This window comes from Puma concolor, chromosome A1, assembly GCF_028749965.1.
Source record: "Puma concolor isolate L17-30 chromosome A1, mPumCon1.1.hap2, whole genome shotgun sequence".
Classification (NCBI taxonomy): domain Eukaryota; kingdom Metazoa; phylum Chordata; class Mammalia; order Carnivora; family Felidae; genus Puma; species Puma concolor.
In genome coordinates this window covers 125699206-125725797 of record NC_141667.1, presented here as the reverse complement: position 1 = coordinate 125725797, position 26592 = coordinate 125699206, and the positions used below count along the sequence as shown (strand labels likewise).

At 38.6% G+C, this 26592-nt stretch overlaps 1 protein-coding gene and 1 long non-coding RNA gene across 5 annotated transcripts in view; both read left to right on the top strand.

The window, feature by feature from the left end:
- CTNNA1 (catenin alpha 1) overlaps nucleotides 1-26592 on the top strand; it is a 311490-nt gene that overhangs the window by 213963 nt on the left and 70935 nt on the right. The window lies entirely within an intron of this gene.
- On the top strand, nucleotides 15856-18242 carry LOC147584435 (uncharacterized). The gene is made up of 2 exons (XR_015249751.1): nucleotides 15856-16692; nucleotides 16924-18242. It is a non-coding gene; the product is annotated as an uncharacterized LOC147584435 (long non-coding RNA).

Genomic DNA, 26592 nt, shown 5'->3' with positions numbered 1-26592 from the left:
AATAGAATTGAATAAATGGTCGTAGTCAGGGCTTAATGGGGGGAGAGTAATTTGTGTTCGTGAGATTTCCTAGTAATTGAGAAGATGCCTCAGTAGTTATTGGTGGCTTAAACGCTGTTTTGTTGTTCAAATGATTTTCGAGTCCTTGCTTTTGCTGTTGATTATGAAGGCATGGCCTATAGCTAGAGAAAGCCTTGCTTGAATATGAACATCCTGTCTACTGTTAACTATCTTGTTTTTCCTTTTTCCTTTTTTTTTTTTTGTGTGTGTGTGGGGAGAGGGGTGGGGGGACAGCGAAAGAGAGAATCTTAAGCAGGTCCTATCCCCAGCACAGAGCTTGATGTAGAGCTCCATCTCATGACTGTGAGGTCATCACCTGAGCCAAAATCACGAGTCAGCCACTTAACTGACTCAGCCACTCAGGTGCCCCATGTTTTTCCTTTTTTAGTATTCTTTCTTTGGGCAAAAACAAGAATGAAGAGATCTGGCACAGAAGAGATAATACTGATACAGTGGAGTTTAAAAAAAAGTACAAATGAAATTCTTTTATTATTGTAAAGCACTGGAGCAAGTATGAAACTATATTAAATAGGATATACAGAGACAAAACGACAAGGTTGACATTGATTGGCATTGAGGAGTGGGTGAAGGGAGAAACAACAATAGATTTAGAATTAGATATAAATTAGTAGGCAGGGGATGGTAAACCTCTTGGCTTGGTGGGAATGAAGACACATTAAAGAACTGTTTTATAAGCAAAGCTGGCTGAAAACAGTCCTCCTTCCCCCTGTTAGTGGGTGGCTCACTGACATTATCAGAGGTCTTGGGAAATATTTGCCTTTTCCCCTTTAATTTGATCCTGTGTATAAAGTTCCTGCTCAGACTCTAGATTAGGGACTTGTGGAGAGAGGTGTTTTGATCATATTGTTATTTTCATATTATAATATCTTCATTTGGCAGCTTTTTTTGTAGGGTGGATTTAGTCTTTGATATGTTTCCTCAGGCCCAAGAAAATTATCTGCTAAAGTAGAAAGGAAACTATTCCATTTAGCCTCTAGACAGTGACACATTAAGGACTAATGACTGCCAAAAGGAAATGTCAAACACTAAGCTAGTCTACTTTCTTTGGCAGCTGAGAATCCGGTGAATCAACAGTTTTAGGGGGTGTATATTTGATGTGGGTGGAAGAAGAGAGTGTCTAACATTCTTTAAGGCCCTGTTAAGTTCGGCACTCTTGGACTTGGTGCCAGCTTCTACTTTTGTAAACTCAAGCAAGAAAGGCACATGCCATAGAATACTTTTCATGTAGGTAATACTAGATAGAAACATTGTGAAATTTGTTTATGGGCTTTGTTTTTATGTATTTTTACTTAATTGTTGATAGCTGGCTTAAATGTGTTGCATTTGTATGCAGGAGCATACTTTAGAGTTTCGATTGCTTTTTGTACCCTTTACCCCAAATAGGAGTTATCTGAAGAGTCTTTTTTTAATTTTTTTAAATTTTTTATTTTTGAAATGTGTATTTAGGTTTTTTTTTTTTTTAATATTTTTTTTCAACGTTTATTTATTTTTTTTGGGACAGAGAGAGACAGAGCATGAACGGGGGAGGGGCAGAGAGAGAGGGAGACACAGAATCGGAAACAGGCTCTGAGCCATCAACCCAGAGCCCGACGCGGGGCTCGAACTCACGGACCGCGAGATCGTGACCTGGCTGAAGTCGGACGCTTAACCGACTGCGCCACCCAGGCGCCCCAAAATGTGTATTTAGGCTTGAGAGAGAGAGAAAGAGAGAGAGAATCCAAAGCAGGCTCCAGGCTCTGAGCTGTCAGCACAGAGCCCAATGTGGGGCTTGAACCCACAAACCGCAAGATCATGACCTGAGCCAAAGTCAGATGCTCAACCCCCTGAGCCACTCAGGCGTTCCTCTGAAGAGTCTTTTGAAAGAGAATGGATTGTGTTTCTGGAGGTTTAAGGAGCAAATTTAGACTGAATACTAAAAATTACTTTTAAGGGAAGGACAACACATTTATAACTTTAAACTTAAAATCAAGTGTGGTCACCATGTCCTGGATATTGAAAATTTAGTCCTTAAAAATTCACATGCAAGAATGTGGGTGGAGTGATAGCTAAAGGATACAAGTGATGAAAATGTTCTAATGGTAATGGTTGCACATATCAATATACTAAAAAACATGGAATTGTACACTTAAAAATTTTTTTTAATGTTTATTTCTGAGAGAGAGAGAGAAAGAGAGTGAGAGTGCACACAAGCAGGGGTGGGGCAGAGAGAGGAGACAGGATCTAAAGCCGGCTCTGTGCTGACAGCAGACAGCCCCATGTGGGGCTCGAACTAACCGACTGAGCCACCCAGGTGCCCCTGGAATTGTACTTTTTTTTTTAATGTTTATTTTTTTATTTTTGAGAGAGAGAGAGAGCAAGCAGGGCAGGGGCAGAGAGAAAGGGAGACACAGAATCCAAAGCAGGCTCCAGGCTCCGAGCCGTGAGCACAGGGCCCGACGTGGGGCTTGAACCCACAAACTATGAGATCATGACCTGAGCCAAAGTCGGATGCTCAACCAGCTGAGCCACCCAGGTGCCCCTGGAATTGTACATTTTAATTGAGTGATTTATATATTAATTATATCTTAATATACACATATATCTGTGCTAATGATGTGATGAGTGTTTTAAATTATATTTCTTATAGGAGATAGGAGCCAAGGCAATTGTTGTATCCTAGTTGAAGTAAAGAATGTTTTTCCCAGTTTGAAATGGGGTCCATGTTTTCTATTGCCCTCAGAATGATACTGGTTACATTAAAAGCCTACATTGGGGGCGCCTGGGTGGCGCAGTCGGTTAAGCGTCCGACTTCAGCCAGGTCACGATCTCGCGGTCCGTGAGTTCGAGCCCCGCGTCAGGCTCTGGGCTGATGGCTCAGAGCCTGGAGCCTGTTTCCGATTCTGTGTCTCCCTCTCTCTCTGCCCCTCCCCCGTTCATGCTCTGTCTCTCTCTGTCCCAAAAATAAATAAATGTTGAAAAAAAAATTAAAAAAATAAAAATTAAAAAAAAAAAAAGCCTACATTGTTCTCAAAGTCGGCCTCTTTAATCTGGCTTTGTATTGAACAGACTAATGGCCTCCAGTTTTGTGTGGCTATTTCATTTAAATTATGAATATGTTGAGTTAAAGGTTTTTGAACCTAAAGTAGTTTAAAAACTCAGAAATCAGATTGAACGTGTATCATTTCAATTCTTCATTTTTATTTTGTCTCTGTGAAAAGCGATACATCTGTGCAATGTGCATCTTGTTGGTCCTTAAATCATCACGTTTTAAAGATTTTGGATTTTTCTCTTGACAGTTTTGCATATAATCACCTAGAATTTGATTATACAACTCTAAGTACTATGAAAATGAATCAGCCTTTTTTATTAATGACATGACATAATCTTTTGAGATTTAAAAAGAATTTTTTTAGGGGCGCCTGGGTGGCGAAGTCGGTTAAGCGTCCGACTTCAGCCAGGTCACGATCTCGCGGTGCGTGAGTTCGAGCTCCGCGTCGGGCTCTGGGCTGATGGCTCAGAGCCTGGAGCCTGTTTCTGATTCTGTGTCTCCCTCTCTCTCTGCCCCTCCCCCGTTCATGCTCTGTCTCTCTCTGTCCCAAAAATAAATAAACGTTGAAAAAAAAATTAAAAAAAAAAAAAAGAATTTTTTTAATGTTTATTTTTGAGAGAGAGAATGAGAGAGTGTGTATGAGCAAGCACAAGATGGGGAGAGAGAGAGGGAGACTCAGAATCTGAAGCAGGCTCAGGCTCTGAGCTGTCAGCACAGAACCCGACGCAGGTCTTCAACCCACAAACTGTGAGATCATGATCTGAGACAAAGTCTGATGCTTAAACTGACTGAGCCACCCGGGGACCCCTTTTTAGATTTTTTTGTGTGATCAGAGGAATACAATGGATTTGGGGAAGGATTTTGGTTGAAACAATGGTGCTCATAAATATATAGTAGTATCTCATAGCTATAGTCTAGAATCACATGAACTTGAAGGAATAGCAAAAAAGTTGTAGCAGAGGTTGTCAGTGAAGTGGCCTGTTTGAACCAATATTCATTAATTTGTTTATCTATAATAGATGTTTGCTCTTACTGCTTTTTGGGGTAGTGCTTGTAGCTGAACAGGATGTGTTTTCAGTTTACTTGGTGCAGACTTTTCCTCACTTTTGTGGTGTACCTACCAAACCTGTAGGTGCTTATCCTATAGGGTTGCTGCTTCCCAGTATAGGCCAAAATTAGCAGTCTCCTTACCGGTTTCAGTGATCCTAAGGCTTAATCACAGAAGTTTGCTGAGGTTTTTTTTTTTTTTTTTTAGTGTTTGTTTATTTTGAGAGAAAGAGTATGCATGCAAGAATGGGGGAGGGGCAAAGGGGGAGAAGGAGACAGAGAATCCCAAGCAGGCTATGCACTATCAGCACAGAGCCCAACGCAGGGTTCGATCCCATGAACCGTGAGAGCATGTCTTGGGCCGAAATCAAGAGTTGGATGCTTAACCAACTGAACTACCCACGTGCCCCATAAGTTTGTTGAGTTTTATCATAGAAATTGCCAGCAGCAATTTTACAAGCAGAAAGTAGGTCTTACTTCACTCTGTGTACATAGTACAAAATTATAGCAACTAACAAGAGGTCAAATTAACCATAATGAACTCTTTCCAGGGTTTTTCCATTCATGTTAATTTGCTGTGTACTTCATTTCTTTTATCTACTGGTGCTTGCTACCAGACCAGGCTGTAACAGGCAACAAAAACAAATTATTATGATGGAAAGAATTTAATTCTTCTTAAGCATTTTCTGCAACTAGGGAAAAAACTGAAGACATTTACTTTTTAGCTGTCATAATTTCTTAATTAAAATGTTGAAAAAAAAAATATGACCCCCTTTCCTCAATTTTCACTATTGCTTTATTTGAGGATGTTTGCATTCTCCTCCTTGCTTCCTTCTTTTCCTTACTCTCCTCTCCTCTCCCCTCCCCTTTTCTCCCCTTCTCATTTTTCCTTTCCTTTTTTCTTTCCTTCCCTCCCTCCCTTCCTTCTGTCCTTCCTTTTATTTAAGTAATCTCTATACCCAACCTGGGCTTGAACTCACAACCCCTAGATCAAGAGTTACACGCTCCTCTTACTGAGCCAGCCAGTTGTCCCCCCTTTCTTTCTTTCTTAGTAAATTCTCAAAGCAAAACCTGATGGTGGAATTTCAGGCACTGAAATGAAAAAAAAAAATGTAAGTAGCCAAATTACAACGACAAAAAAAAAAGTTAAGCACAAAAGCAGTAAAAGTAAGTATATCTGTAAAATAATCAGTCATGGGACTCACAGAATAAAAGGATATAAAGTACGACACCATATATCTGGGCAGGAGAGGAGTAAAGAATTATTTCAAACTTAAGAGACCATCAACTTAAGATAGACTGGTGTATGCATAAGATGTTACAGACAAACCTAAGGTAAGTAAAAATCAAAAACTGGTAATATATATGCAAAAATTAGAAAGGAATCCAAGTATATCACTAAAGAAAGCCAGCAAACTGAGGGAAGAGAGAAAGAGAAGAAAGGATTAGAGAAGTCTCCAAAAACAACCACATAACAAGTAGCAAATTGGCAATAAAGAAATAAACTTATCAGTAATTGCTGTGAATGTAAATGGATTAAGCACTCCAATCAAAAGACGTAGTGTGACAGAATGGATAAAATACAAAAATAAGACCCATCTGAATGCTCCCTGTAAGAGACTCACTTCACACCTTAAGACACATGCAGATTGAAAGGGGATGGAGAAACATTTATCATACAAATGGGTGTTAAAAGAAAGGCGGGGTAACAATACTTATACTGGTCAAAATAGACTTTTTAAGTTTTTATTTATTTTGAGAGAGAGAGAAAGCACAAGCAGGGGAGGGACAGAGAGGAGAGAGTGAGAATCATGAGCAGGCTCTGCACTGTTAGTGTGGAGCGTGACGTGGGGCTCCAACTCACAGACTGTGATATCATGACCTGAGAGTTGGATGCTTAATCGACCAAGCCACCTAGGTGCCCCTGGTCAAAATAGGCTTTAAGACAAGAAATGGATAAAAGACAGTGATACTACATAATAATAAAGGGGAGAATCCAACAAGAAGATAAAGCAATTATAAATATTTATGCACCCAACTTGGGAGCACCCAAATACATAAAAGAGTTAAGAACAAAAATTATGGAACTAATTGATAGTAATAAAATAATAGTAGGGAACTTTAACACCCCACTTCCATCACTGAACGGATTATCAAAACAGAAAAATAAGGAAACAGTGACGTTCAGTGACACACTAGACCAGATCAGTTTAACAGATATATTTAAAACATTCCATCCTAAAACAGCAAAATATACATATTTTCAAGTGCACAGGGAACATTCTTCAGAATAGATCACATATTAGGCCACAAAACAAATCTCAACAAATTAAAAAGGATCCAAGTCATATCACGCATCTTTTCTGACTACAATGCTATGAAACTGGAAATCAACCACATGAAAAAAAACTGGCGAGAAAGGACAAATATATGTTGAGGTTAAATAAATGCTACTACGCAATGAATGGGTCAACCAAAAAATCAAAGAAGTCAGAAAAATACATAGAGAAAAAAGGAAACGAAAACAACAGTGGTACAGAATCTTTGAGTCACAGCAAAAACAGTTCTTAGAGGGAAGTTTATAGCAATACAGGCCTACTTCAAGAAGCAAGAAAGATTTGAAATAAGCTAACCTTACACCTAAAGGAGCCAGAAGAAGAAAAAAACCCAAAACCAGCCGAAGGAAGGAAATAATAAAGATTATTATTAGCAGAAATAAATGATATAGAAACCCCCCAAAAAAGCCAATAAAACAGATCAGTGAAACCAGGAGCTGGTTCTTTGAAAAAATCAACAAAATTGATAAACCTGTTGCCAGACTCATCAAAAAATAAAACAAAAAAGAGAGGACTCAAATAACATCACAAATGAAAGAGTAAATATAGCATTTGACACCACAGAAATACAAAAGAGTATGAGAGTATTATGAAAAATTCTATGCTAACAAATTGGACAACCTAAAAGAAATGGATAAATTCCTAGAAACATATAAGCTTCCAAAACTGAATCAAGAAGAAATAGGAAGTTTGAACAGACTGATTACCAGCAATGAAATTCAATCAGTAATAAAAAAACTCCCAACAAACAAAAAGTCCAGTATCAGATGGCTTCATAGGTAAATTCTACCAAACATTTAAGGAAGAGTTCATACCCATTCTACTCAAACTTTTCTGAAAAATAGAAGAGGACGAAAAACTTCCAAATTCATTCTATGAGGTTGGTATCACCTGGTAACCAAAACCAGGTAAAAATAGAAGAACTATAGGCCAGTATCTCTCATCAATACAGATGCAAAAATGCTCAACAAAATCTTAGCAAACTGAATCCAGCAATACATTAGAAAGTCATACACCACCATCAAGTGGAATTTATTCCCAGGATGCAAAAGTGGAATAGTATTTGCAAAACAGCATGGTATGTCACATCAGTAAAAGAAAGGATAAAAACCATATGACCATTTCAATAGATGCAAGAAAAGCATTCAACAAAGTACAACATCCATTCATGATAAAAACTCTCTGCAAAGTAGGTCTACAGGGAACATAACATAAAAGCCTTATGAAAACCCACAGCCACCACCATACTCAATGGTGAAAAACTGTGAACTTTTCCCATACGGTCAGGGAAAACACAAGGATGTCCATTCTCACCACTTTTATTCAGCATAGTACTGGAAGTCCTAACCACAGCATCAGATAGCCAAAAGAAATAAAAGGCACCCAAATTGGGAAGAAGGAAGTAAAACTATTACTGTTTGCAGATGACATGACACTAAATGCAGAAAATCCTAGACTACCCCAGAAAACTACTAGAACTGATAAATGAATTCAGTAAAGTTGCAGGATACAAAATCAGTATAATAGCTGAGAAAGAGAAATTAAGAAAACGATCCTATTTACAGTTGCACAAAAAATAATAAAATACCCAGGAGTAAACTTAACCAAAGAGATAAAAGACCTGTACTCTGAAAACTATAGAACTTTGATGAAAGAAATTGAAGATGACACAAAGAAAGGGGAAGACATTCCATGCTCAAGGATTGGAAGAACAAATATTGTTAAAATGCCTATATTACCCAAAGCAATCTACATATCTCCATCAAGATACCAACAGCATTTTTCACAGAACTAGAACAAATAATTCTAAAATTTGTTTAGAACCACAAAAGACCCCATGTAGCCAAAGCAGCCTTCAAAAAGAAAAGCAAAGCTGGAGATATCACAATTCCGGACTTTAGGTTATATTACAAATCTGTAATAATCAAAATAGTATGGTATGGGCACAAAAATAGGCAACATTGAACAATGAAACAGAATAGAAAGGCCAGAAGTAAACCCACAAATATATGGTCAGTTAATCTTTGACAGAGGAGGCAAGAATATCCAATGAGAAAAAGTCTCTTCAACAAATGGTGCTGGGAAAACTGGACAGCTACATGCAAAAGAATGAAACATGACTACTTTCTTGTATCACACACAAAAATAAACTTAAAATGGGGCACCTGGGTTGCTTAGTTGGTTAAGTGTCTGACTTCAGCTCAGGTCATGATCTCATCATGGTCCATGGGTTCAAGCCCTGCATTGGACTCTGTGCTGACAGCTCAGAGCCTGGAGCTTGCTTCAGATTCTTTATCTCCCTCTTTCTGCCCCTCCCCCACTTGCATTCTCTCTCCCTCTTTCTCTCTCTCTCTCTCTCTCTCTCTCTCTCTGTCTGTTTCTCTCTGTCCCTCCCCCCCCCAAATAAACATAGAAAAAAAAACCGCCTCAAAATGCATTAAGGATCTAAATTTGAGACCTGAAACCATCAATATCCCAGGAGAGAGGACAGACAGTAATTTCTCTGTCTGTAGCAACATCTTCCTAGATCTGTCTCCTGAAGCAAGGGAAACAAAAGCCAAAATACTATTGGGACTAACCTCAAATTAAAAAGCTTCTGCACAGCAAAGGAAACCACCAGCAAAACTAAAGGACAGCTTTATGTAAGATATTTGCAAATGACGTATCTGCTAAACAGTTAGTATCCAAAATACATAAAAAACTTAGACAACACACCAAAAATGATTAATCCAATTTAAAAAATGGGCAGAAGACACTAAATAGACATTTCTCCAAAGAAGACAATACAGATGACCAAGAGACACATGAAAAGATGCTCAACATTACTCATCAGGGAAATGCAAATCAAAACCACAATGAGATAGTGCCTCACACCTGTCAGAATGGCTAAGCTTAACAACACGAGAAACAACAGGTGTTGGTGAGGATGTGGGGAAGAAACTCTTGGGGCCCTGTTGGTGGGAATGCAAACTGGTGCAGTCACTGTAGAAGACAGTATGGAAGTTCCTCAAGAAGGTAAAAATAGAACTACTTACCCCACCATCCAACAATCACACTATTGGGTATTTACCCAAAGAAGACAGAAATACTAATTTGAAGGGGGTACATGCACCCCTATGTACATAGCAGTATTATTTATAATAGCCAAATTTTGGTAACAGCTCAAGTGTCCATTAATTGATGAATGGATATAGAAGTGGCATATATATGCAGTGAAATATTATTCAGTCACAAAAAAACATCTTGCCATTTGCAAAACATGGATGGATCTAGAGAGTACAGTGCTAAGCAACATAAGTCAGAGAAAGACAAATACCTTATAATTTTACTCATGTGTAATTTAAGGAACTAATGAATAAAGAAAAAAAAGCCACAAACCAAAAATCTTAGAGAACAATCACTTGGTTACCAGAGGGAAGATGGGTGGGGGCATGGTTGAAATAGATGAAGGGATTAATAGTACACTTATCTTGACGAGCACTGAGTACTATATGGAACTGTCGAATCAGTGTATTGTACACCTGAAATAATAGAACACTATATGTTAACTACACTGCAGTTAAAATCAAATGGTTCCTCTGTATCTTTAAAAATTCTTTTAGTTGAGGTTTAGTGGTCCTGCTACTGGTTTAATGAAATCTACCCAATGTGAACGTTCATTTTTCCTCTAGAGATGTTTGTATTGTTTACTAATATGTATTAGTTATGGCATGAGGACGTTTTTTATTGAAGGGATTTTCTGTAGAGTGACACTGTTGTAGTTCTTGACAGCTGCAGTGAGTGAAGAGTTACCTAAATTCTTCAAGTGTTTGTGGCCTCAACCCTGAGTTGGGGATGATGATCGTGCCTACACACAGCATGGTTGAGAAGGGTGTAAAACAGTCTCTGCTGTTAATACTGTCGCTACTGTTAACACTGTTATTACTAATAGATTTTAGTATTTTGAGTAGTTTAAAACTTCAGGTTCTTTTATTTTTTACTTTTACCTGTTCTGCTTTACTCCTGTATGGTGATTTCTTAGAGTAGTTGTATTTCTCTTTCTGCTGAGCGAAAGAGCTAATTCCTTTCTTCCCTCTCTCTGCCTTCTCCCCTCTTCTCTTTCAGCAGTGGTCAAACACGTTTGAGAATTATCCCTTTTTTATGTGCATTCTGGTAATATCTAAAGACTGCATTAATTTTTCGCCAAATGTGTTCCTGCTGATTGTGTTGCAGAGGTTATTTTATTGCTCTCAGTTTGTCTTAGCTGTCTTGCCTGAAGTTGGTGGCCTTATTCCCAGATTCATAATATGTTCTCTGTGCTATTAAAATGTATATTTTGCTTGGGTCTGGCATACTTCTTTATAGTTAATTCTGAGTTATCTGGCATGGGGAAGCGAGGCTCTGATCATCAGTGTTCATTCTGTGAATTGAGTTTTGTATAGGCTTTTCTGTATAAAATCTCTTCATTATTCTTTCCCACTCAATTTTGGATTTATTTGGTGATTGCATTTGAAATAGATTTTTATTTGAATACTATAACTATTCATATGGTTTCTTGTTCATTTTCTATAAGTTGTGTTTGTATTTCCGCTGTAGTTTATTAAACTAACTTTCTAGCACTAGAGAAAAATGGTGTTATGAATAAGACTTTCTCTGGTTTTATTAGTAAATCCAGTAGCTCATTGTTTAAGAAAATTTACATACTGTAGAGCTGGTTAAATAATTAACCAGAAACAATAATTTTGGGCCTTCCCTGTATAGTATAAAAAGACACTGGAACAGGTAGTGTGAGGTCTAGAAGGTTCCTTTTCCTTTATGTTAAATCTTTCTCTAGAGCTCTAAAATGGCTGAACAGAAAAATCGTATTAGGAAAAATCTTTATATTTAAACTGGGCTGACTTAGAAGTGAAGCATGTGGGCTGGTTGGCATCATCACCCTTCACTTAAGATATGAACGGTTGCCTTCAGATGTTATTTGTGAACTTGTTCATTAGATTAATGGTTAGTTGCTTTAGAACTGATGCTAAAACTAGGAGCGATGGGAAGATGATGGTTCATTTGCTAGCTCTCCTAGGTTCCTTTTGAAAAAGGTAGATCTTTTGTTAGAGCTGACATTCTTATGGCTGCATTATGTCTTCATAGCCAATAAAAAGTTGTTTTTCTAATTCTTTTTTTTTAAAATTTACATCCAAATTAGTTAGCATATAGTGCAACAATGATTATAGGAGTAGATTCCTTTAATGCCCCTTACCCATTTAGCCCATCCCCCCCCCACACCCCTTCCAGTAACCCTCTGTTTGTTCTCCATATTTACGAGTCTTTTATGCTTTGTTTTCTCCCTGTTTTTATTTTACTTTTGTTTCCCTTCCATTATGTTCATCTGTTTTGTCTCTTAAAGTCCTCATATGACTGAAGTTTTTTGTCTTTCTCTGACTTAGCAATTTCACTTAGCATAATACCCTCCACTTCCATCCACGTAGTTGCAAATGGCAAGATTTCATTCCTTTTGATTGCCGACTAATACTCCATTGTATATATATACCATATCTTCTTTATCCATTCATCCATTGATGGACATTTGGGCTCTTTCCATACTTTGGCTATTGTTGATAGTGCTGCTATAAACATTGGGGTGCATGTTCCCTTCGAAACGGCACATCTACATCCCTTAGATAAATACCTAGTAGTGCAATTGCTGGGTTGTAGGGTAGTTCTATTTTTAGTTTTTTGAGGAACCTCCATACTGTTTTCCAGAGTGGCTGCGCCAGCTTGCATTCCCATAATTCTTTTTTTTTTTTTTTTAATGTTTAGTTAGTTTTTGCGGGTGAGAGAGTGTGGGGGAGGAGCAGAGAGAGAGAGAGGGAAACAGAGGATCCAAAGCAGGCTCCCCGCTGGCAGCACAGAGCCTGATGCAAGGCTTGAACTCACGAACCGTGAGGTCATGACCTGAGCCCAAGTCAGACACTTAACCGACTAAGCCACACAGGTGCCCCTATTTTTCTAATTCTTTTTTTTTTAATTTTTTTTTTTTAATGTTTATTTATTTCTGTGACAGAGAGGGACAGACCATGAGTGGGGGAGGAACAGAGAGAGAGGGAGACACAGAATCAGAAGCAGGCTCCAGGCTCCAAGCTGTCAGCACAGAGCCTGACACGGGGCTTGAACTCACAGACCGTGAGATCATGACCTGAGCCGAAGTCAGGCGCTCAACCGACTGAGCCATCCAGGCGCCCCTTTTCTAATTCTTAAAATAGGTCAGATATGTACATGGTTCAAAACTGAAAGGGTGTAAGAGTGTTGAGTGGGTGTGTGTGTATAAAGTCCCCTCTCATTCCTCCACCATCTACTTTTTCTTACAGTTTCTTTGCTCTCCTTCCAGGAATCTTTTACGTAATGCAGTAAAATACACAAATATGCAAACACATATACACGTGAGCTAAGGATTGTAGATGTGTTAGTATTGAGAGTTATATTATTTGATTATAAAATAGGCTTTCCTATAATAATTTGCTGATATTTACTTATTTTGTTTTTCCTTTTAAAAATATTTTCCTAGGAGTGCATGGGTGGCTCAGTCGGTTGGGCGTCTGACTTCAGCTCAGGTCATGATCTCACAGTCCGTGGATTTGAGCCCCGTGTCGCTCTCTGTGCTGACAGCTCAAAGCCTGGAGCCTGCTTCGGATTCTGTGACTCCTTCTCTCTCTGCCCCTCTGCCTCTCACGCTCTGTCTCTCTCTGTCTCTCTCAAAAATAAATAAACATTAATTTCATATATTGCAAAAAAAAATTAAATAAACATTAGAAAAACATTAAAAAAAAATAAAAATATTTTCCTAAGTATTATATATTTTGCTGTTACAGCCACTAAATTTCATTCCACATCCCTCCCTTTTGGCCCAAACCTTCTGTATTCTTTTTTTAATTCTAAATAAGCTATTTCCTGTTTGTTTGGTTTTTTTCCCCCCGTGTCTTTCTTAGATCTTTAAACTTAGAGGCCTCTGTTCCTGTTCTTTCTACTGTGGCATCAGCTCACAGTCCCTTATTGGAGTGAAGTCTATAAACCTTAACTGCCTGGAATGTATTCATTGTGTCTTGTTTCATGTCTGAATTGTTTTTCACTCAAATCAGATTGAGTGGCTTTAGGCTATATGTTCTGTTATTGACTGTTCTGTGTGATATTGAGGATACTTTTATTTAACAAATAATCACTGCTAACGATAGCATATTTTAGCTTATTATCTATATAGTCAATAGGTGTTTGCTGTCTTCTTTAAAATGTTTATTCCAAAATGTCAGTTCTTTTTACACTTTATAATTCATTACCTTTTCTCATCATAGATGGTTTAAAGTAGTCTTCATTCACTATAAAAACTTTGAAGGTTTTGTCATTCCACTATAGTCCCTTTCAGTTTTGCATATTTGACAGTTCCTTTGGTTTGTAACTACTACCCTGGCTTTTGTCCAGAAAACCTTCATTTGTTTTTTTCCTAACTTGAGTGATGGTTTTGGAGCCTAAAATATGCGTATTAATGCTACAGATTAAAATATGCCTGTTAATGCTGCAAAAAATTAACAAAACACACCCTGTCTAATAAATACCTTTTTTTTTTTTTTTTTTAATTTTTTTCTCAACGTTTATTTATTTTTGGGACAGAGAGAGACAGAGCATGAATGGGGAAGGGGCAGAGAGAGAGGGAGGGAGACACAGAATCGGAAACAGGGTCCAGGCTCTGAGCCATCAGCTCAGAGCCTGATGTGGGGCTCGAACTCACAGACCGCGAGATTGTGACCTGGCTGAAGTCGGACGCTTAACCGACTGCGCCACCCAGGCGCCCCTAATAAATACCTTTTGGCTGACTGATAGTAGTTTCTCCTTACTAATATTGGCCCTTAAACTTTAGCCATGCACAGAGTTTTCACATTCATTTTAGGGATATTGAATGTTTCCTTAAGCCATATGGTAAAAATTGGAATGCTGTGCTCTGGGATGAAAGAAGACTGTTCAATAAATAAACAAACAGGGGTGCCTGGGAGTCTTGATCTCTGCTCAGGGTCATGCTCTCAGGGTTGTGAGTTCAAGCTCTGCTTTGGGCTCTGCCCTGGGTGTAGAGCCTGCTTAAGATACTGTCTCTCCCTCTGCCCTTCTTTCCTGCTTGTGCTTTCTCTCTCTTTCTCTCTCTCTTTCTAAATAAACAAACACAGAAAGTACTCTTTCTCTTATGCCAGTAGAAAACGTGTAATGTTACCATTGATACATGCTTAGAAAGTTCAGATTCAGGAAGGTTCACAGAATGTTCTGTCCAGAGCATGTGATGGATAATCAGCAGAGGAGAGCCCATAATCCCTTTTTTGTTTTCTTTATTGGGCTTCTATCTCTTTGAGCCTCTTTTCCTGCCCTGCTGTTCACTATTGTGCCTGATCTCTGACCCCAGAGCTTCTGGGGCCCTTGGCCATATATCATCCAGAGGTTATCCAATTGATTATGGCAGCTGGTCATCGTGGGAGGTGATGCTATATTTCTTGTGGGTAGAGATGGACCATGATCACATCATTGAGGAGATGGATGATTTCTTCTTCTAAACAAGGCAGATATTCAGTATATGTATATCTGTTTAACATGGGTGCTCCCCAATCATTAGTGCTCCAGTGCTGGAACAGGATTCTAGAGAACACTTCTGGGCCATTAACCTTTTGAGTAATGGAATATGTGTGTGTGTGTGTGTGTGTGTGTGTGTGTGTGTGTGTGTGTGTAAGTAAAGGTTTCTAATATTTCGGTAGTTTTACATTTTTTTTTTTTTTTTACATTTATTGATTTTTGAGAGACTGAGTGAGACAGAGCACAAGCCAGGGAGGGCAGAGAGAGAAGGAGACACAGAATCTGAAGCAGGCTCCAGGCTCTGAGCAAGCTGTCGGCACAGAGCCTGACTTGGGGCTCAAACCCACGAACCGCAAGATCATGACCTGAGCCGAAGTCAGATGCTCAGCCGACTGAGCCACCCAGGTGTCCCATTATTTCAGTAATTTTAATAGTGCCTCAGTGTATTCCCGTGAATATGCACCTTGCCTGTGAGGTTGTGGGTCAGTAGCCAAATCCCCTCAGCCCCTCAACATTTCCTGCTTCCATGCTCAGCCTAGCTCAGGTAGGTACTTTCTTTCACCTTTTTCTCAGGTGGTGTTCCTGGACAATGATTCTATCCTCTTCTTCACTGTATGTCTTTTTTTTCTATTAGCTTCATTCTTTCATTTTCTGCTGTTTTTCTTTTTTGCATGGTTGTCATTTACTTTCTAAGATCCAGTGAATCTGATGATTACTATAGTTCACTTATAGTTCCTTCTTAAAGTGTATATTGCCTTTTAAAATATTATAATCGTAAGAAATCAGACTTCGCTTTTAACAGTGAAACTACATGATACAAAAATGTATAAATGCAGAGGTAATCTTTTTAAATATTTTATACACACTCATTTTCTCTCTCTCTTTTTTTAATTATTCTGAGAGAGAGAGACAGAGAGAAAGAACCAGCAGGGAAGGGGCAGAGAGAGAGGGGGACAGAGGATCCGAAGCGGGCTCCATGTTGACAGCAGAGAGCCTGATGTGGGGCTCGAACCCATGAACCATGAGATCATGATCTGAATCAAAGTCAGATGCTTAACCTACTGAGCCACCCAGGCGCTCCTCTTTTTAATGTTTGTTTATTTTTGAGAGAGAGAGCGTGAGTGCGCGCAAGTGGGGTGAGGGGCAGAAAGGGGGACAGAGGATCCCAAGTGGACTCTTCTGATAGCGGAGAGCCTGATGTGGGGCTCACACTCATGAACCAGGAGATATGACCTGAGCTGAAATTAGACACTCAACCAACTGAGACACTCAGGTGTGTCCCCTACTCCCCCCACAGAGCTTTTCCATAAATGGGAACTATATACCTGTGGTGGCTCCTCTTAACTCCCCTTTTTCCTCTCACGTCCTTCCTTCCACTCAGATTTCTCCCCCATCCTACATCTTTCTCTCACACAGAACCAGTGTTAGCAATCTGGTGTGATTATCTCCATACTTTTCTTTGCTTATGTAATAGATGTCCATTTTCCACACCCCCAACCCCCAGTCTCGATTTTTTTTTTTTTTTTTTTTGCATAGGTATTTACTTGTTCAAAGTTGAGATCATTGTTTATAAACTGCTGTGTTAGTGTTCAGTAATACCTCATGGAAATCCTTTCAGTTCTTCTGGTTTACCTCTAATTTATTCTTTTTTTTTTTTTCAACGTTTTTTATTTATTTTTGGGACAGAGAGAGACAGAGCATGAACGGGGGAGGGGCAGAGAGAGAGGGAGACACAGAATCGGAAACAGGCTCCAGGCTCCGAGCCATCAGCCCAGAGCCTGACACGGGGCTCGAACTCACAAACTGCGAGATCGTGACACGGCTGAAGTCGGACGCTTAACCGACTGCGCCACCCAGGCGCCCCTCTAATTTATTCTTTTAATTGCTGAGTAATATTTCATGGTATGGATAGACCATAAATCATTTGACAACATCCCTCTTCTTGTGAGCATTTGGTTAAATTTTTTAAAGCACCATGAACAGTGTTGCAGTGCTTAGTGTTTGCTGCTTTACTTCTATGAAATAAATTGATTTGAATTGTCTTAATTTGCTGGGTTTCATGGTACCTATATATATATATATTTTTTTTAATGAATGCTGGTGGATTATTTTTTTTCTTTTTCTTGTTTTTTTTTTAATGTTTATTTATTTTTGAGACAGAGAGAGCATGAACAGGGGAGGGTCAGAGAAAGAGGGAGACACAGAATCTGAAACAGGCTCCAGGCTCTGAGCTTGTCAGCACAGAGCCCGATGCGGGGCTCGAACCCATGGACCGCGAGATCATGACCTGAGCCAAAGTCAGACGCCTAACCGACTGAGCCACCCAGGTGCCCCTGGTGGATTATTTTCTAAAACCTAAACTATTTGCAGGTCTACCACCAATGTATGAAAATAGTCTTTTCTTCACATCCTTTAATAGTAGGTGTTGTTTTAACATTTCTAATTTCATGAAGTCAAAGCTCACTATTACTTTAATTTACATTTCCCTGACCACTTTTGGATTGAAATAGTCTTTTTATATACTTTTAGGTCATTAGATTTGCTTTTCTCTGAATTGCCTGTTGGTATCCTGTGCTCATTTTTCAAATGACTTCTGTGTCTTTTTCTTTGCTAAAGTTATTTGTATATTATGGGTATTAACTTAATTTCTCCCAATCTGCATTGTATGTATTTTTAAAAATCTGTCATTTGTCTTTTGCTGTTGCATATGGCTTTCTTCTCTTTTTTTCTGTTCACCATATCAGAGTTTTGTTTTTATTTTCATTTATGGGTGTTTATTTTTTGTTTTATGTCTAGGTGAGTTTGTAGGGTACAGATGCCTTCCCTACCTTATATTATTTAGACACACACACACACACCCCTTTGTGTCACTTAGGGTTCAGTCACAGAAGTAGAGCGACTATGAGAGGAATATATTATAGGGATTTGACATTATGCAATCATTGGAGCAGATTAAATAGTCTGTGTGAGGCTTTGCTTGTGTATCTGGTGCTGGAGCCAGAAGTGAGCAGGCATGCTGTCAGTAAGAAAAGGTGGTACCTGTGAAACAGGGTCACTCTGGAACACGAGCTAGGCCCCATGAAGGACAGCCTGGAATTAATATTGGCCTCTTGCTACATCTTTGCTTCCAACTCTTGATGATAGAGCTTTCTTGAATAAGATGGTTCCCTTTATCACAGATCTAGAAGTCAAAAAAAGCTGAAGGAAAAAATCCTGTAGAAGTTGTGGTTTTGATTGTTGCCCCATGCTAACAAAATGAATCAGCAGAAAAGCTGTAATGTATATGACCCACATTAGTGCCTTGTACCTGCACCAATCTTACCAGCATTAAACAAATGGTTGCTGTTTCATTTCTGCCTTCCAAATCTCATGCAAGGATGTCTTATGTGGTCCAGGCTAAGGCAGAATTGTGTAAGGAAGGGACTTCTGGGAAATGTAGTTCCAGATTAGCTAAATTGGCACAGTACAAATAATGTCATAATCTTTCATATGCCTGGTATGAATTAAGTACTTCAACTTAATACTCCAATTGGATAGTGACTTATGTTTTATGCTATTTATTAAATAAACTGTCTTTTTTCCCCTAGTGAATTGGAATACTACTTTGTCACATACTCAGTTATACTAACAAATATGTACTTTAGTCTAAATTGAGAAATTGGTCTAAACTTAGTTGTGTTTCAGCATTAAAAGATTTTATTTTTCGGTCTTTGAAATGCTTATAGGTAAATGATCAAACTTTTCCTCCATTTACCAACTATGTGCTCAGTTAGTTTTTTTAGGTGAGAAATTACAGTAATAGCTACTGCTTGAGATTTAAAGCCTTCATTAATGGTTACTCTTCTTTTTTTGTTGGTTTTAAGTAGACTTTATGCCCAACTTGGAGCCCAGCACAGTGCTTGAACTCATGACCCTGAGATCAAGGCCTGACCTGAGACCAAGAGTCAGATGCTCAACCAACTGAGCCAGGCAGGCACCCCCTAGAAGAGAAATCTTCATTCCATATTTGTGTAACACACCTTTATAGCAAAGGCATATTTCCAGGTCTTGCTTAAGAATGGAACAAAAATATCCAAAGGGAATATGCTGTGGCTATGCGTATATATGAAACACATGCAGAAATAGTACAAAAAAAGGAGAAAGGGCTATTTCACCCTGGTTCTGGGAAATAATTTTCACATTTGAAATAGAGTTTCATATAAACTGACATATCATAAATACAAACCCCTTTGTAAAAGTTTCATGGTTGAGTATAGGCTAGTAATTAATTGTCTGCCTTTGTGCTTTTAGGCTTTATAAAAATTCTTTTCACACAGGCCATTTTAATTGTTTACGATCAAAATTCATTTGACCTGGATGTATAGTGCAAGACTCCCAGTCAGGGGGCTAATTTAGTGATGGTTTTCAGAGCCTTTCCTTCTATACCAAAATATGGTAAACCTGCCTTTCATTTCTCACTGACATCACATCTGCAGGATTTTTATACTTGTAAATAGTTTTAAGAATATTTATTTTGGGGGCGCCTGGGTGGCGCAGTCGGTTGAGCGTCCGACTTCAGCCAGGTCACGATCTCGCGGTCCGTGAGTTCGAGCCCCGCGTCAGGCTCTGGGCTGATGGCTCGGAGCCTGGAGCCTGTTTCCGATTCTGTGTCTCCCTCTCTCTGCCCCTCCCCCGTTCATGCTCTGTCTCTCTCTGTCCCAAAAATAAATAAACGTTGAAAAAAAAAATTAAAAAAAAAAAAGAATATTTATTTTGTTTTTATTTTTACCCACATATGCAAAATTTGTGTGGTTATCTGCAGTTTATTTATAGATAGACAAGTTTCCGAATGCAAGCACTGAATGTGACTCTGCACATATTCAAGTGAGAGGTTCTTTTTCTAATCAAGTAAAAATGGCTGGTATAAGACTCGAATTTAGAGGGAGGAGCCAAAGTTAAAAAAGAAAATCTTTGACAAGAAATGAGATAAATAATGACTTTGTAAAATAAATAGAGGCTGTTTTGTCTTGATGTGGAGTCTTTTTGCTTCCATTTTCCCTCCAACTGAACACATGTGCTTGTGTCTATACACACACTCGTACATAGACATAAGTGAGAAATGTAATTGCTTGAGAGCTCCCAAGTAAGGAAAGACAATGAAAGGATGAGTGAGTGGGCTGCTGAGCACCACTGGAGAGAAGCCTAAGTGGAAGAGAAGAGAAAGAAAGAACGTTTTGACAAACCCCTCCTACTGCAATAGTGTAAAATATAGACATTTTGGGGTACAGTGAAAATAGAGTAAATGATTTTAATGGAAGAATTGATTTGACCCACTACATCCCTCTATTAGGAAAAAAGAACCCTCTGAACCTTTCTGTAGAATTTTTTCCAGTTTTCTTGTTTGTTTTTGTCTAATTTGTTGCATGTCATCTTACTCTTCCTTATACTGTATAGACACTAATCATTAAAAGAAGTAGTGACTTTTTAATAATGTCTTCCTATATGGAACGGGATTTCTTACCCTGTGGGACATACACTGAGTGATTTCTCCACAGGACTGGCATTACATTTTCACTGATCATCAGAGTTTTGAGTACCAGTTGTAACCCTTGACATACTTTCATTTTCGTAGAGAAAAAACATTGGGGTTTAGAATATGAAGACCAAAACTGGTCCCTACAAAGAACATACCTAGGCCTAGTGTTTTCACCTTTTTTTTTTTTTATAAAGCAGTTTTTTACTTTTGTTACCCAAATTTATGCCAGTTTATTTACTTTTTTTTACCGTTTATTTATTTTTGAGACAGAGAGAGACAGAGCATGAACGGGGGAGGGTCAGAGAGAGGGAGACACAGACTCGGAAACAGGCTCCAGGCTCTGAGCTGTCAGCACAGAGCCCGACGCGGGGCTCAAACCCACAGACCGCGAGATCATGACCTGAGCCGAAGTCGGCCGCTTAACCGACTGAGCCACCCAGGCACCCCTCACCTTTATTTTTAATCAAGCAGGCTAACAGGGCAGCTCCTATATATATATATAGTTCTCGTATATAAGTATTATTGTGGATACAGGAAATTGCAGATCTACCAGTGGATACCTTTTTAATACCAGCGACAGATCTAACATGTACTGGGTAAAACATTTTTTTCGGTCTCCTAAATTTTGTACATTGTTGAGTTTCTTTCTTTCTTTCTTTCTTTCCTTTTCTTTTCTTTTCTTTTCTTTTCTTTTCTTTTCTTTTCTTTTCTTTTCTCTTTTTCTTTTTTCTTTCTTTTTTTCTTCTTTCTTTCTTTCTTTCTTTCTTTCTTTCTTTCTTTCTTTCTTTCTTTCTTTTTTTCTCTCTGTCTCTCTCTCTTAGCTTAGAATGCTGTTTTACCAGTGGTTATTAGTTGTGGATACTTCCCTAGAGGTATGTGGAGGACCCACACTTCATACAGTGTTTGGTGAATGAGACAGGGTCTCCACTCTGTCACTCTTAGCAGAGAGGACAGCATGTCCCTTTTCTTATAAGAAGGAAGAGTTGGGGAAAAAGCAGCAAGAGTTGATTTTCAGTAGGTTCTCCCCATTTGGGTTTTCCCCTACTTCCATTAATTCAAAATTAATCTAGAATTGTTAAGTTTTGGAAAAAGTCTGGATATCTGATAATTTTCATGGTTTGACTAAGTGGCGAAATTTATTAGCTAGTCTTGATTGTAATGAAAATGGAGAAAAAAAGAAATGTCTATTCTTCTTTGAGACATTGAAGAGCTTTCATAGTTGTGATTTGTGAAAGTGTATTTCTAAAGAAGGAGAAAGTATTTGATTATGGGAAGGGAACTAAAGATTACGATAGAGTTAAATTTGAGTAGGGAATGAAGGGATTCTGAAATACTGAAACTTGTTTATTGTGAAGTGTAACACTTAAGATGTCATGTTTCATCTTCAATTTCTGTTATTAAGATGGGAGGTAGATAATGGTTTGGGCTTTTATTAAGATTGTATTGGCAGCCATGCCACATAGTTTTTAACAAAAACAGCAGTCCCAGTGAGGTTTCTAACAGTGAAGCCATTAATGAACTTCTTATATATGAAAGTAACAAATTAAACCTTATAATAAGATTCTATTGTAGTATGTGAGGGAGTAAAATTAACAGGTTGTCACTACACTGTGCTCCTGCATTTCTTTTTAATATTTGCACCACATTGGGGAGTCAGAAATTATTGTTCTAAAATTTTAAAACTTTATCTTGTGAAAATGTTATCATTATATGATTAAGAGTGGGGAAAGGGGTAGGTTTTACTAGACTGAATGGGACCCTAGTGAGAGCTTTGCTTCATATTTTTCAGGGTGGAAACCAGTCCTGCCTTTTCTGTGCCTAATTCATAAGAGGAAGTTGTTATTGACTCTGGCCGGCGGGGGCGTGGGGGGAAGGCTGCAAAATGAAAACATGGAGCAACTATGTATGTTTTTAGAAAATTGTTGTAGATTGGAGATGTATAGTGAGATTTAACATGGCAACTTGGACACTCTTTTTTATTGCATCCTGGTGAATGAACGATTTCTTACATATTTTTCCCTTATACCCTAATCTTCTGCCCATTTCTCTTGAACAGGGCTCTTGTAGAGAGCCATTTGTTCTTTCTTTCTCAGCTGACTGTTGGTTCTTACCCTTTGCCTGTCCTTTAAATAAATCTCTTTCCCTTATCCTTCTTCCTTATCAGCCATTTCTGATAGTTGAAATTCTGGGTTTTGTCTTTCTCAGCAAAGCAAGAAAAATTGCCAGAATATGGTTTTTTTCTAAATCATTGCTTTGATCATCATATCCCAGCCATCTCCAGAGACCTGGAATGGCTGCTCTTGCTGACCACGTTAAATCTACACACCCTTTCTGGTCCCAGAGTCCCTTTGTCACTTGGCTCATTTTAGCTGCACTTACTGGTAGCATCTGTCACATGGGTGGTTCTGGCTGCCCTTATACCCAGTGTATTGAAATCTTGCTGGTACTTTTTGAAGCAAGGTTAAAGCTCTTTCTCTTTAACATTCTTGAGTACCTCCCTGTTCTCTGAGTATTTGTAATCTAAGTAGGACTGTCCAATTCACATTTTTGGGTTGATTTCTCTTTTATTAGTTTTTATTTATTTTTTTATTATTTATTTATTTTTTTTTTAAATTTTTTTTTCAACGTTTATTTATTTTTGGGACAGAGAGAGACAAAGCATGAACGGGGGAGGGGCAGAGACAGAGGGAGACACAGAATCGGAAACAGGCTCCAGGCTCTGAGCCATCAGCCCAGAGCCTGACGCGGGGCTCGAACTCACGGACCGCGGGAACTCACGGACCGCGGGATCGTGACCTGGCTGAAGTCGGACGCTTAACCGACTGCGCCACCCAGGCGCCCCATCTTTTATTAGTTTTTAATGAGTATTGTTTTATCTCATATAGTAGGAGTTGAAGTAGTACTTGTTGAATAATTTAAAAATGTTTAGTCGTCATCACAGTCATCATCATAACACACTTTAGCACTTACCGTGTGCCAGAAAGTGTTCCAAGTGTTTTACATGTAGTCCCACTTAATCTTCAGAGCATGAGTTTTGTACTGTTAAGGCTTAAATGGCTCAGGGTGTCACAGGTACTAAAGTGGATGTACTATATTTTGAACCTAGTCTGGCTCCATAGTCTAAGCTCTTAACCACTGTGTAACACTGTAGGTCTCATTGAAAGGAATAGTACATTAGATTGTCAATACTATAAACTACAATTGTAGTTATATTTTTCCTTTCCCCCTAACATTTTATTAAGGAGATTTTCATACATACAGAGAAGCTGGAAGAAATATACAATGAACACCCAGATATATATACGTACCTATTTCCTAGATTTTGTGGTTAACATTTTGTTAGATGCTTTATCACGTCTAACATTTATCATCTTATTTATTTTATTTATTTTATTTTATTTTATTTTATTTTATTTTATTTTATTTTATTTTATTTTATTTTATTTTATTTATTTTATCACATCTAACATTTATCATCTTATTGTTTGGATGCATTTAAAAGTCAGTTGCAGGGGCGCCTGGGTGGCGCAGTCGGTTAAGCGTCCGACTTCAGCCAGGTCACGATCCCGCGGTCCATGAGTTCGAGCCCCGCGTCAGGCTCTGGGCTGATGGCTCGGAGCCTGGAGCCTGTTTCCGATTCTGTGTCTCCCTTTCTCTCTGCCCCTCCCCCGTTCATGCTCTGTCTCTCTCTGTCCCAAAAATAAATAAACGTTGAAAAAAAAAATTTATAAAAAAAAATAATAAATAAATAAAAGTCAGTTGCAGACACTTGTATACTTCACCTCTAAACAGTGCAGCATGTATACATATCATTAACTGGAGTTCAGTTTTTTTATGAAAATGTACACAGTGAAATGTACAGATTTTAAGTGTACTGTTTGATGAGTTTTGATCAACACACACACTTTGTAATCCATACCACTGTCAAAGATAGATAAGACTAGACTGTTAACCTTTTTGCCGAATATTTGACTATTCCAAGTACATGAGCTGTACATATGCCCCCCAAATTGAACCTGCTTTTCTGATTGTCTCATGATCTTTCATTGGTCTTTTAGTTTATTACACTGACCTCATTGAGGGCAGGTCCATCTCTAGTACCTGCTTGGTATGGAGAATATACTCAGATGTTCTGTGAGTGATGGACTTGTTATGTAGTAATCATTTTTTCTAAAGCAGTGTATGTGCAGACCTTTAATCGGCAACAGTTTCTTTGATAGGTAATGTTTTAAGATCATTTTCCTGAATTAATCTGACCTTATTCTCATTAATTTTCCAATAGAACATGCTTTGTTCAAGTGGCTTTGATGTTGAGGGGCTCTTGCCCTTGAAACTCATCCTTTTGTTGTTGTTGTTGTTGTTGACTGCCATTTGATAGATACTGTGTAAATTCCACAGACTGGTGTAGGAAGAAAGTGTGTTTCTGTATGTCTCTTCTCCACCTACACTCATTCCCTTGGTAATCTCATTGAGTCTTGTGACTTTAAATACCTGTGTTTACTGATGATGACTTCAAAATTTACCTTTCTAGATCTCTACCCTGAACTTGTCGTCTCTACTTGAATGGCTAATAAACATTTTGATTTTAACATGTCAAAAAATTAATAAATCTTTCCCAGGTTTCCCCTTCCCAAATTGTGTCATACATAATGGTCTCAATTCCATTTGATATCAAGACTTGGAATTCAATTAGCGTAAATGCTAGTTGATATCGTAATAAAGCGGGTAGCCTTTCATAGTTTTTATCTCATTCCGAGGCCATACCTCCTTTAATTTAAACCCAGTGGTGTCTGGGGTGCCTGGGTGGCGCAGTCGGTTAAGCGTCCGACTTCAGCCAGGTCACGATCTCGCGGTCAGTGAGTTCGAGCCCCGCGTCAGGCTCTGGGCTGATGGCTCAGAGCCTGGAGCCTGTTTCCGATTCTGTGTCTCCCTCTCTCTCTGCCCCTCCCCTGTTCATGCTCTGTCTCTCTCTGTCCCAAAAATAAATAAACGTTGAAAAAAAAAAAATTTTAAACCCAGTGGTGTGTATGTTTAAAAATTGACGTAAAATATTTAAAAGGTGAGCTCCTCAAAATATTGTTTATATGTTTTGGGAGACTAGTAGATTTGTGTTTTTTATAGAAATATGTTTAATAGTTTTTGTAATTTATGATGATGCATTTGGTGGGGATGTCAACTAGCTAGACTTCACGTAAAGTCTTTATGGTTGTTCAGTTCTTCCCATTTGATCTGTAATTCATATCACATCTAATTCTAAGCACAAAACGGGTGGTATCACTTATGCACTGTGATATTTTTTGACACTTCAGGAATGCTGCTTTAAAACAGAGAGAATTCCTGACCACCTACTGTTAGGTTTTCATGGAGAGTAATAGATAAATGTTAGACTGGCAGTTTTAACACAATAGCAAAATGGGGTCTCATTGTTGGAAGTTGAGGGCAAGTGTCAGAGAGCAGTTTTTCACATATTGGCCTGAAGGGATTGTCAGGATAGAAGAGGGAGATGGTGATGTAGCGCTGTTTGAGATGCCTAGAAGAGTGTGCCTAAGATTGGTAAGTTCTTTTCCCTTTCTTTTTCACTGCCATTATTTTTTTTTCCTGGTGAATTTCCAGGGAAAATTAGGGAGGTTGATCAGAGAGAAATAGCGCTTCATGGTCACTTCTCAGCAGAGTTCTTAGTGTCTGCCATATGCAGCAGTCCTGCCTAGTGTTAATCAGGGCCTGGTGGTCATGTTTTCTTTCCTCTTGGGAACAAAACCTGTCAGAAAATACTTTCACATGAAAGATCAATGTTTTTGTGTCCAGTTCTATGGAATCCTGACAAAACTGGTATAAAATTTTAGAGGATAGATGAGGGAAGTAAGGATTACAGTCTGTCATTACCCCAAGAATTGTATATTTCCAGGGGCGCCTGGGTGGCTCAGTCAGTTAAGTGGCCGACTTCGGCTCAGGTCATGATTTCACGGTCCATGAGTTCGAGCCCCGCGTCGGGCTCTGTGCTGACAGCTCAG